This window comes from Mus musculus, chromosome 5 (assembly GCF_000001635.26).
Source record: "Mus musculus strain C57BL/6J chromosome 5, GRCm38.p6 C57BL/6J".
Taxonomy (NCBI): Eukaryota; Metazoa; Chordata; class Mammalia; order Rodentia; family Muridae; genus Mus; species Mus musculus.
The window spans coordinates 55,829,932-55,838,841 of NC_000071.6; positions in this window are offsets into that span (position 1 = coordinate 55,829,932).

The following is an 8,910-nucleotide window of genomic DNA, read 5'->3' on the forward strand; positions in this document are numbered from 1 at the left end:
GGAACTCACTTTGTAGACCAGGCTGGCCTCAAACTCAGAAATCCACCTGCTTCTGCCTCCCAAGTGCTGGGATTAAAGGTGTGCGCCACCATGACTGGCTAGAAAATACTTTTTAAAAGTCTCTTTTCTTTTCGTTTTACTTTTTAAATAATTTATTTATTACCACTCTATCCACAAAAGCTAGTGAAAATTTAATTCATGTACACAATGAGCTTCTATATTCACTTGTAAAAAATGAAATTACCAAGGAAATGGATGGACTTAAAAAAGAACACAATGAGTGAGGAACCTCAGACCCAGAAAAGCAAACTGCGTGTTCTGTGTCATTTGCAGTTCCTAGCTCCAAACCTTCAGATGTTAGTATACAACACAGAGTAACCATTAAAAAGGCAGAAAGTATAAACGCACCGTGTGGGAGTTATTGGGATGGGAATAGTGGGCAAGAGAAATATGAAGTGGGAATATAATAACTCGAAGAGGTCTCCAACTGAGAAGCAGAGAGGACAGTTGATACAGAAGAAGGAATATACATATATTTATCTTTAAAAGAAATAAAACTGCTTGGGCTGACAAAAATCATAGATTAACAAAAAATGCCACTATCAGGCATGAGAAACTTCCTTTCAAATTATTTAACAGGGTAGTACAATTGAGTCACAAAACAATATGTAGTATTGGTATAGCCCTTAGTGTCTCTCAAGGATCAAGGATGAACCCCTACTGCTGAGGACATCGTATTCTTAGGGCAAAAATATTTAGATGATTCAAACTTGATCTGGCTTGAAAATCTCTTTCCTGAGGCCTAGCATGCATGGTTCTAGATACAATTCTTTATCATGTTATACTTACATTGAATTACAGTTATTTGAATAGAACTCCTTTGTTAAAAATAAATTTAAAAGCTACTCTGTAAAAAGACAACAAACACAGTGATTTCCCATGATAAAATACAACTGGTATAGAAAATAGCACATACATATTTATGAGAAGTATATCATTATAAGCCCACTGGAGCATGTAACCCACAATATTAAGTAGCATTAATACAACCTTCTCCAGAAACTTACTTATATTTTTTTCATAATGAAATAGCTTTAGAATTAATTGAGTTGAAGCCTAAGAATATAATTTGGAATTCTTTGATGCCTAACCTTAATGAAATGATATTCACAAAACTTGAAAAGACCCCAGGCAATTTTTCGTAGCATTCTGTACATTTTCTTAAGTTTCATTTTACAAAACTCATAAAATCCCAATGACAGAGCAGATGGACCCATGAAATATTATCTATCCTAAACATGGCATAAAAAAATGAAAACACAGGTTGATATTGCCTATCTCATCACAGAAATCTTACAAAGCTCCATCCCTAGGTACCCCTAAGTAAAGTGTTGCATGAAGTTCATGGCTTTTGAGACAGGGAAAATAAATCTGCTACATAAAGCAATCTTCTGACAAGTCATATAACCCAAAATGGTCAGCCCTAAACTAACAGATATATGACCAATTTTAAAAAGACTCAGAAGACTATATTTACTCTTATATATGTAAGTGTACATGTGTGCAGATGTATGTATGTGTGTGTGTGTATATATATATATATATATATATATATATATATATATATATATACATTCAATGATAATTAATGAGGTCATACATACACTGGATAAGGATGGGAGATTGAATTAAGAAGACAGATTGGAAATATTTGCATGGTAAGAAGGATAGAGTAAAATATGAATATGGTAACCAGGTGTGATTACTCAAAAGTGATAAAAATAATATAAAAATCTACCCAATATACTGGATATGGAGTGAAGCACCAAGTATTATGGAATCAGGAAAAAATCAGATGCATTTTTTTTTTTTTTTTTGGTTTTTCAAGACAGGGTTTCTCTGTAAATAGCCCTGGCTGTCCTGGAACTCACTTTGTAGACCAGGATGGCCTCGAACTCAGAAATCTGCTTGCCTCTGCCTCTCGAGTGTTGGGATTAAAGGTGTGCACAATTACGCCCAGCTCAAAATACATTGCTAAAATGGGCATTATGAAAAGAGAGAAAGATGTAATGCATAAAAATGTACACTAATAATTGGATGGTAAAAAAGTCATATTTTTTCCAAAATAAATTATAATTCTTTGCAGAAACATTTTAGTGAGTCCTTCCTGTGGGAGGTGTTAATTATTACTTCCCCTGAGATTTGTAAAAAGCACACAATTTTATTAAAAACTCTAAAAGAATACTTTTGTTATGTTTTAGTCCTTGAAACTTTAATATTTAATTGATTTAATTAGCTTCTTCAAAGCCATATAGATTTAGGGGAAAATAACAAATTTAAATAACTTTCACAGTTTTGGAAGAGTTTCCTTGATTCATTATCAAAATGTACTCTAAAGAAGTTAGTAAAAGTGCATATGTGCTAATTGGGACATTAGAGAATGGGGCTTTGCAAATGCTTTTCAGAGATATAAATAATGCAAGTCATGATGATGTTCTTGAATGCATTTTTGAAAGTTTGCTCCATGAAAGTGGAATTGGCTGGAGTTACAGCCTTGAGGGTGCAAAATAGGATCTTACTAAAACAACCAGAATAATTTCAAATTTAATAAATATCTGAATCTTAATGGATAGAGACATTTAAAACATAAACTTGTTTATTTAGGGTAGTAACAAACAGATATCATATTTTCCCCTAGGTTTAGTTTAAAGCTATGATGATGTTGCCTATTAAATGTAATTTTGCCTAGTTTGTGGTTCTTAATATACAATTCAGACTATATAAGTTGCTTTGAGAAAAGGGAGTAGTTAACAAAATTTCTGTATGATAGTACCAAAGCCATATGACATTTAAAGCTCCATCAGCCCTTGTATCTACAGTGAGAGGAGGGCAGCAGAAAAGTCCTGAATTACAGACAATTCAAAGTCAGACTCATGGTACATATTTATAGCAAAAATTATAGGTACCCCAGAAAAAATGGCAGTTACGTGTCCAAAAATAACTTCCGAAATCACTGGGAGCTTGCCTTGGATAAATATGTGACTTAAAAACGAAGTGTATATCTGATCTTTAGTAATCCTTTATTTACTTTTAAAATACTATCTAAGAGCTTATTTGACTAAGAACATTACTCTCATTTTTTTTTTGCAAGGTCAGAAAATTAGCAGCCTCAGCTCTTGAGTTTAATGTTTTATGGAAATGAAAACTCTATTTGGCCATATAATAAAACTCACAGATAAATTTTCATGTAAATAGTTCATAAAATTGCTAAATATTTGAACTTATCACAATAGGTATTTGTAAGATAGTTATTTCATCACCAATATTCCTATCAGTTATATAGTTTGAGATTACAGAAGTCAAAATAATTTAAATTCACCTGCATAAATTTATATGTGGTATCTGTTTTGCTCCCTCTTTATGTTACAGTTTTTTTTTTCCCATTCTGCTAGCAAAGTTGAGTTGAAATTTAAAGGTAGCTTTCACTTTGATATTGATAGAACATATCACTTGCCATGATGATAGAATTTCTGAAACAGATTTCTTTCAAAGATTCACTTTTAGAAGTAAGATGTGATCTCATATTACATCTATGACAACCACAAACTTCCTTATAACAGTTCTCGGTTATTTTGAATTCTTTCCTTAAATGCTGTCCTCAGCCAGAAATCAAAACTCTTCTTTAGTGCTTCCTTCGAACTATACCAAAGCATATGCTCGCAGTTGACATGAAATTAATACAAGGAATGTCAAGAGTTCATCTAGCCTGAGACGGGAAACAACATAAGAAGCTCCAGACTCTATCCATTTGCCTCACTCTGCTTTCCCTGTAGGCTACGTTATACTCAATATCTGCTTGTGCGATGATATTGTTTTGGCTGTTTATGTCAATCATTTCTCACACTGGGGTGACAAAATGCAGAGCAAAGGCACCTTATGGAAGGAAGGGCTTACCTACCATGGCTCATAGTTGAAAAGTATAATCTTACCTTGTCAGGAAAAACATGCTGACAAGAGGGTGAGGTGGCCTCGCAGACTGTGTCCCATTCAAAATGCAGCAAGAACTTTTTCATTGTTTTCTTGTTGTTGTTGTTGTTGTTGTTGGTTTGGTTTGGTTTCCTTTTTAATGGTTAATTAATTATTTTATGTGTTTATATCCCAAATGTTCCCTCGTCCTGGTCCCCCCTTCCAGAGTTCTTCCCCCTCTCCCTCCTTCCCTTTGCTTCTGAGAGGGTGTCATCCCTGGGCAGCCTCCCTCCTTGGGGGAGCAAGTCTCTACAGGATTAGTCTCATCTTCTTTCACTGACGCTAGAGATGGCATTTTTCTGATACATATGTGTCAGGGCCCTGGGACCAGCTCCTATATGCCCATTGCTTGGTGACTTAGTCTCTGGGAGCTCGCAGGGGCCCAGGTTAGTTGACACTGTTGGTCTTCTGATGAAATTCCCATCCGCTTGATTTCTTTCAATCCTCCTCCTAACTCTTCTATATGGGCCACCGATCTCTGTTGAATGCTTGGCTGTAATCAACTGTCTCTGTCGGGTGCTGGTAGTGCCTCTCAAAGCACAGCCATTCTAGGTTCCCATCTGCAAGCACAACATAGAACTTTTGATGCTTTAAAAAATGTTTTGTTCCACAACCAAGATAAAAGTAAAGTTTGAGGTATTATCTACCCATATAATGAGATCATGAGGTGAATTTTAGGCATGGTTAAAGTTTGAACTTTACAGAAAATAAAATGAAAAATCATATTTTTAAATACTACATGGAAGAGTATTAGATCATATTAGAGAGAACTCTTCAAAAATGGAATTAAAGTGAAGTGAAATAAGTAAAATTGTAATTTTGAAAAATTCAATATTTCATAATAAATGAAACTATTATAATATATTTATTTACGTGTGACTCAGAGATGAATATACCTGATAGTCAAGAATAGAAGCATTGTATAGTATTAGAATACTCTAGTGCAGGCACAACACGGATATTCAATGGATGTTTATTAAATTGTCGATTTATGAATAAGTTCAACAATTTCTACAGAACTGCACAAAACGTATCTATTTGCAAGGAGCTGAATTTTGAAATAAGGCATTTCCGCTATCTGGTTTCTATTATAAGTAGGGATTATCTTAAATAAAGGAAAGCATTTTTTTTTAAATAAAGTTCATTTAAAACTGTAATATAAAGTTCGTAACAAAGTGGCATCTGGTTGAATAACACAACAGAATAATAATCACTTTTAGCATATCTCAGTGACGCAACTCTGATATGGTCTTTGAAATAATATTAATACAAAGAAGTTATGAGAGGGATATTCTGAAAGCACAGGGAACATACATCCTTTCCACTTCAGGACAGATAAACACAGGATGGCTGCAAAGCATTTCACAAACACAATTCAGAGCAGATAATGTATTTGAATACATTTAATCCAGTGCGGCATTAGAAAGTAAAGCTCTCTGCTTCTCACAAAATAAGCTGATATCTTCTTGAAAACAACCCTAGGGGATCTTGCAGGAATGATTCATCGCTAAAAGATACTGGTCTATAAACGAAGGTCAGCTTGGAGGGAACATCAAACGTTTCCTGCAAAGATAGATAAGCTTTTGTATGGAGGGAGTGGGTGGATGGGCGGACACCTAGACTGAGGGAGGTTTTATTTTCTATTTTATGCTTCAGATTTCAAGTTGGTTTCTTAAAGCAAGTAATTGAATAGAAATACCTTCTTTCCTCCCTAGCTAGTGGTTTCTGTAACTCTGAATGGTGGATTTCTTTCCTTGACACTTTTAACTCAGTCTGACTCACAACTGCCTTCCTGGCTCTAAGGCTTCCCACCGAAATGGACCTACACAGGAATGGAACACTTTGAGGATGAGCGGTGCCTTTCATGCTTTTGAAATTATTGTGTAGCCTTTCTCCAACTTGGGTGGCTACTCCAGTTGCAAATAACTCAATCTGATTTCGATGTGACAGTGGCAAGCCTCTGTGTCTTCCACATTTCTAGATGCATTGTTTAGCTCTTTGTGTTATATTCCATAAAAGATATGTAATATAATTTTCCTGAGAAATAAGGAATGATGTGTGTGTGTGTGTGTGTGTGTGTGTGTGTGTGTGTGTGTGTTTGTGTGTGTAAAGTTATTCTAAAGAATCTGCTCAGGTGAAAGCACAAAAAGTTATGTTCTCCTATCTGTGACTCTAGTAAAAAACTGGAGATTCAGGTAAGTTCATTCTATCTAAAATAAGGTTGAATTTGAGGTCAGGAATCACACACACACATGTACATGTATATACATATATGTGTGTACATATATTGTATATGTGTTTATATGTATGCAAAATCATATATCCCAGTCAGATGTTTTATAATCAGTCAAGGATCAAAATTTTATATTTAGTCCGTGAATTTAACTGATGAAGTCCACAACATTAATGCAGTTAATCTGTGTCATTCTATCAGATTAAATATCAATTTCTTTCTAAACACCTTTTAGAACTATCTATAACCTTGAACAAGTGCTCTGGCCATTGGTGAGATGGGAGATGAAATTAATTATCACATTTCAGATGCCTCGTTGCATTAAGGCACATCGTGAATAAAAAGATCCCCAAATAAAACTGGCCAGGGAGGATTAACAAGTCTACTTGCATTTTTAATGCTAATACAATACATCATAAATATTTATATATTATACAATATCTATTGTATTAACAGAGTAATTCTAGGCAAATAACATTTAATATGGGTTTACTATATGCTGAGTAAGCACTTATACATTTCAGTCCCTCCCAATGATTTCTAACCTTTAGAAAGATCATTAAGGTTTTTAAGTAAGTGGGAGATAATATATTATTTAATTCTTGGCACATGGGTGTTAAAAAGTGGAGGGTATGTGAATGATAAATCTACTAAGTAGATTTTTGTTAGATTGTTAATGACATATTGGCATTTTGTAAAACCTTACTCCTCATGGACTAATGGAGCCCAAGATATCATTTCTAATTCAACTTTGTCATTAATGTCTGTCAGATCAGGTAAAATAAAAAGTACCTGACAAAGGGGATTTCTATTCAGTAATTTTTATTACGGGGTTTTACTTTAAAGAATGTCTGGACAGGGTCAGGAGAGATGGTCCTGTGGTTGAAAACACTCACGGCTCTTCCAAAGATCTTGAGTTCTCAGCGACCACACATTGGCTTACAATAATCTATAAAGAGTTGTGAGGTCCTCTTCTGGAATGCCAGTGCACATGCAGATAGAGAATTCATATACATAAAATAAAGAAAGAAATCTTAAAGAAGGAAACAAAGAAAGCCTAGAAAAATATTAACAATTTAAAATTTGTCCCTACAATTCTTTTTTTTTTTTTTTTTTTTTTTTTTTTTTTTTTTTTTTTTTTTTTTCCATTTTTTATTAGGTATTTCGCTCATTTACATTTGCAATGCTATACCAAAAGTCCCCCATAGCCACCCACCCCCTCTCCCCTACCCACCCACTCCCCTTTTATGGCCCTGGCGTTCCCCTGTACTGGGGCATATAAAGTTTGCGTGTCCAATGGGCCTCTCTTTCCAGTGATGGCCGACTAGGCCATCTTTTGATGCATATGCAGCTAGAGTCAAGAGCTCCGGGGTACTGGTTAGTTCATAATGTTGTTCCACCTATAGGGTTGCAGATCCCTTTAGCTTCTTTGGTACTTTCTCTAGCTCCTTCATTGGGGGCCATGTGATCCATCCAATAGCCGACTGTGAGCATCCACTTCTATGTTTGCTAGGCCCAGGCATACTCTGACAAGAGACAGCTATATCAGGGTCCTTTCAGCATAATCTTGCTAGTGTATGCAATGGTGTCAGCATTTGGAAGCTGATTATGGGATGGATCCCCGGATATGGTAGTGTCTACATGGTCCATACTTTTATCTCAACTCCAAACTTTGTCTCTGTAACTCCTTCCAAGGGTGTTTTGCTCCCACTTCTAAGGAGGGGCATAGTGTTCACACTTCAGTCTTCATTTTTCTTGAGTTTCATGTGTTTAGGAAATTGTATCTTATATCTTGGGTATCTTAGGTTTTGGGCTAATATCCACTTATCAGTGAGTACATATTGTGTGGGTTCCTTTGTGAATGTGTTACCTCACTCAGGATGATGCCCTCCAGGTCCATCCATTTGGCCAGGAATTTCATAAATTCATTCTTTTTAATAGCTGAGTAGTACTCCATTGTGTAGATGTACCACATCTTCTGTATCCATTCCTCTGTTGAGGGGCATCTGGGTTCCTTCCAGCTTCTGGCTATTATAAATAAGGCTGCTATGAACATAGTGGAGCATGTGTCCTTCTTACCAGTTGGGGCATCTTCTGGATATATGCCCAGGAGAGGTATTGCTGGATCCTCCGGTAGTACTATATCCAGTTTTCTGAGGAACCGCCAGACTGATCTCCAGAGTGGTTGTACAAGCCTGCAATCCCACCAACAATGGAGGAGTGTTCCTCTTTCTCCACATCCACGCCAGCATCTGCTGTCACCTGAATTTTTGATCTTAGCCATTCTGACTGGTGTGAGGTGGAATCTCAGGGTTGTTTTGATTTGCATTTCCCTGATGATTAAGGATGTTGAGCATTTTTTCAGGTGCTTCTCTGCCATTCGGTATTCCTCAGGTGAGAATTCTTTGTTCAGTTCTGAGCCCCATTTTTTAATGGGGTTATTTGATTTTCTGAAGTCCACCTTCTTGAGTTCTTTATATATGTTGGATATTAGTCCCCTATCTGATTTAGGATAGGTAAAGATCCTTTCCCAATCTGTTGGTGGTCTTTTTGTCCTATTGACGGTGTCTTTTGCCTTGCAGAAACTTTGGAGTTTCATTAGGTCCCATTTGTCAATTCTCGATCTTACAGAGCAAGCCATTGCTGTTCTG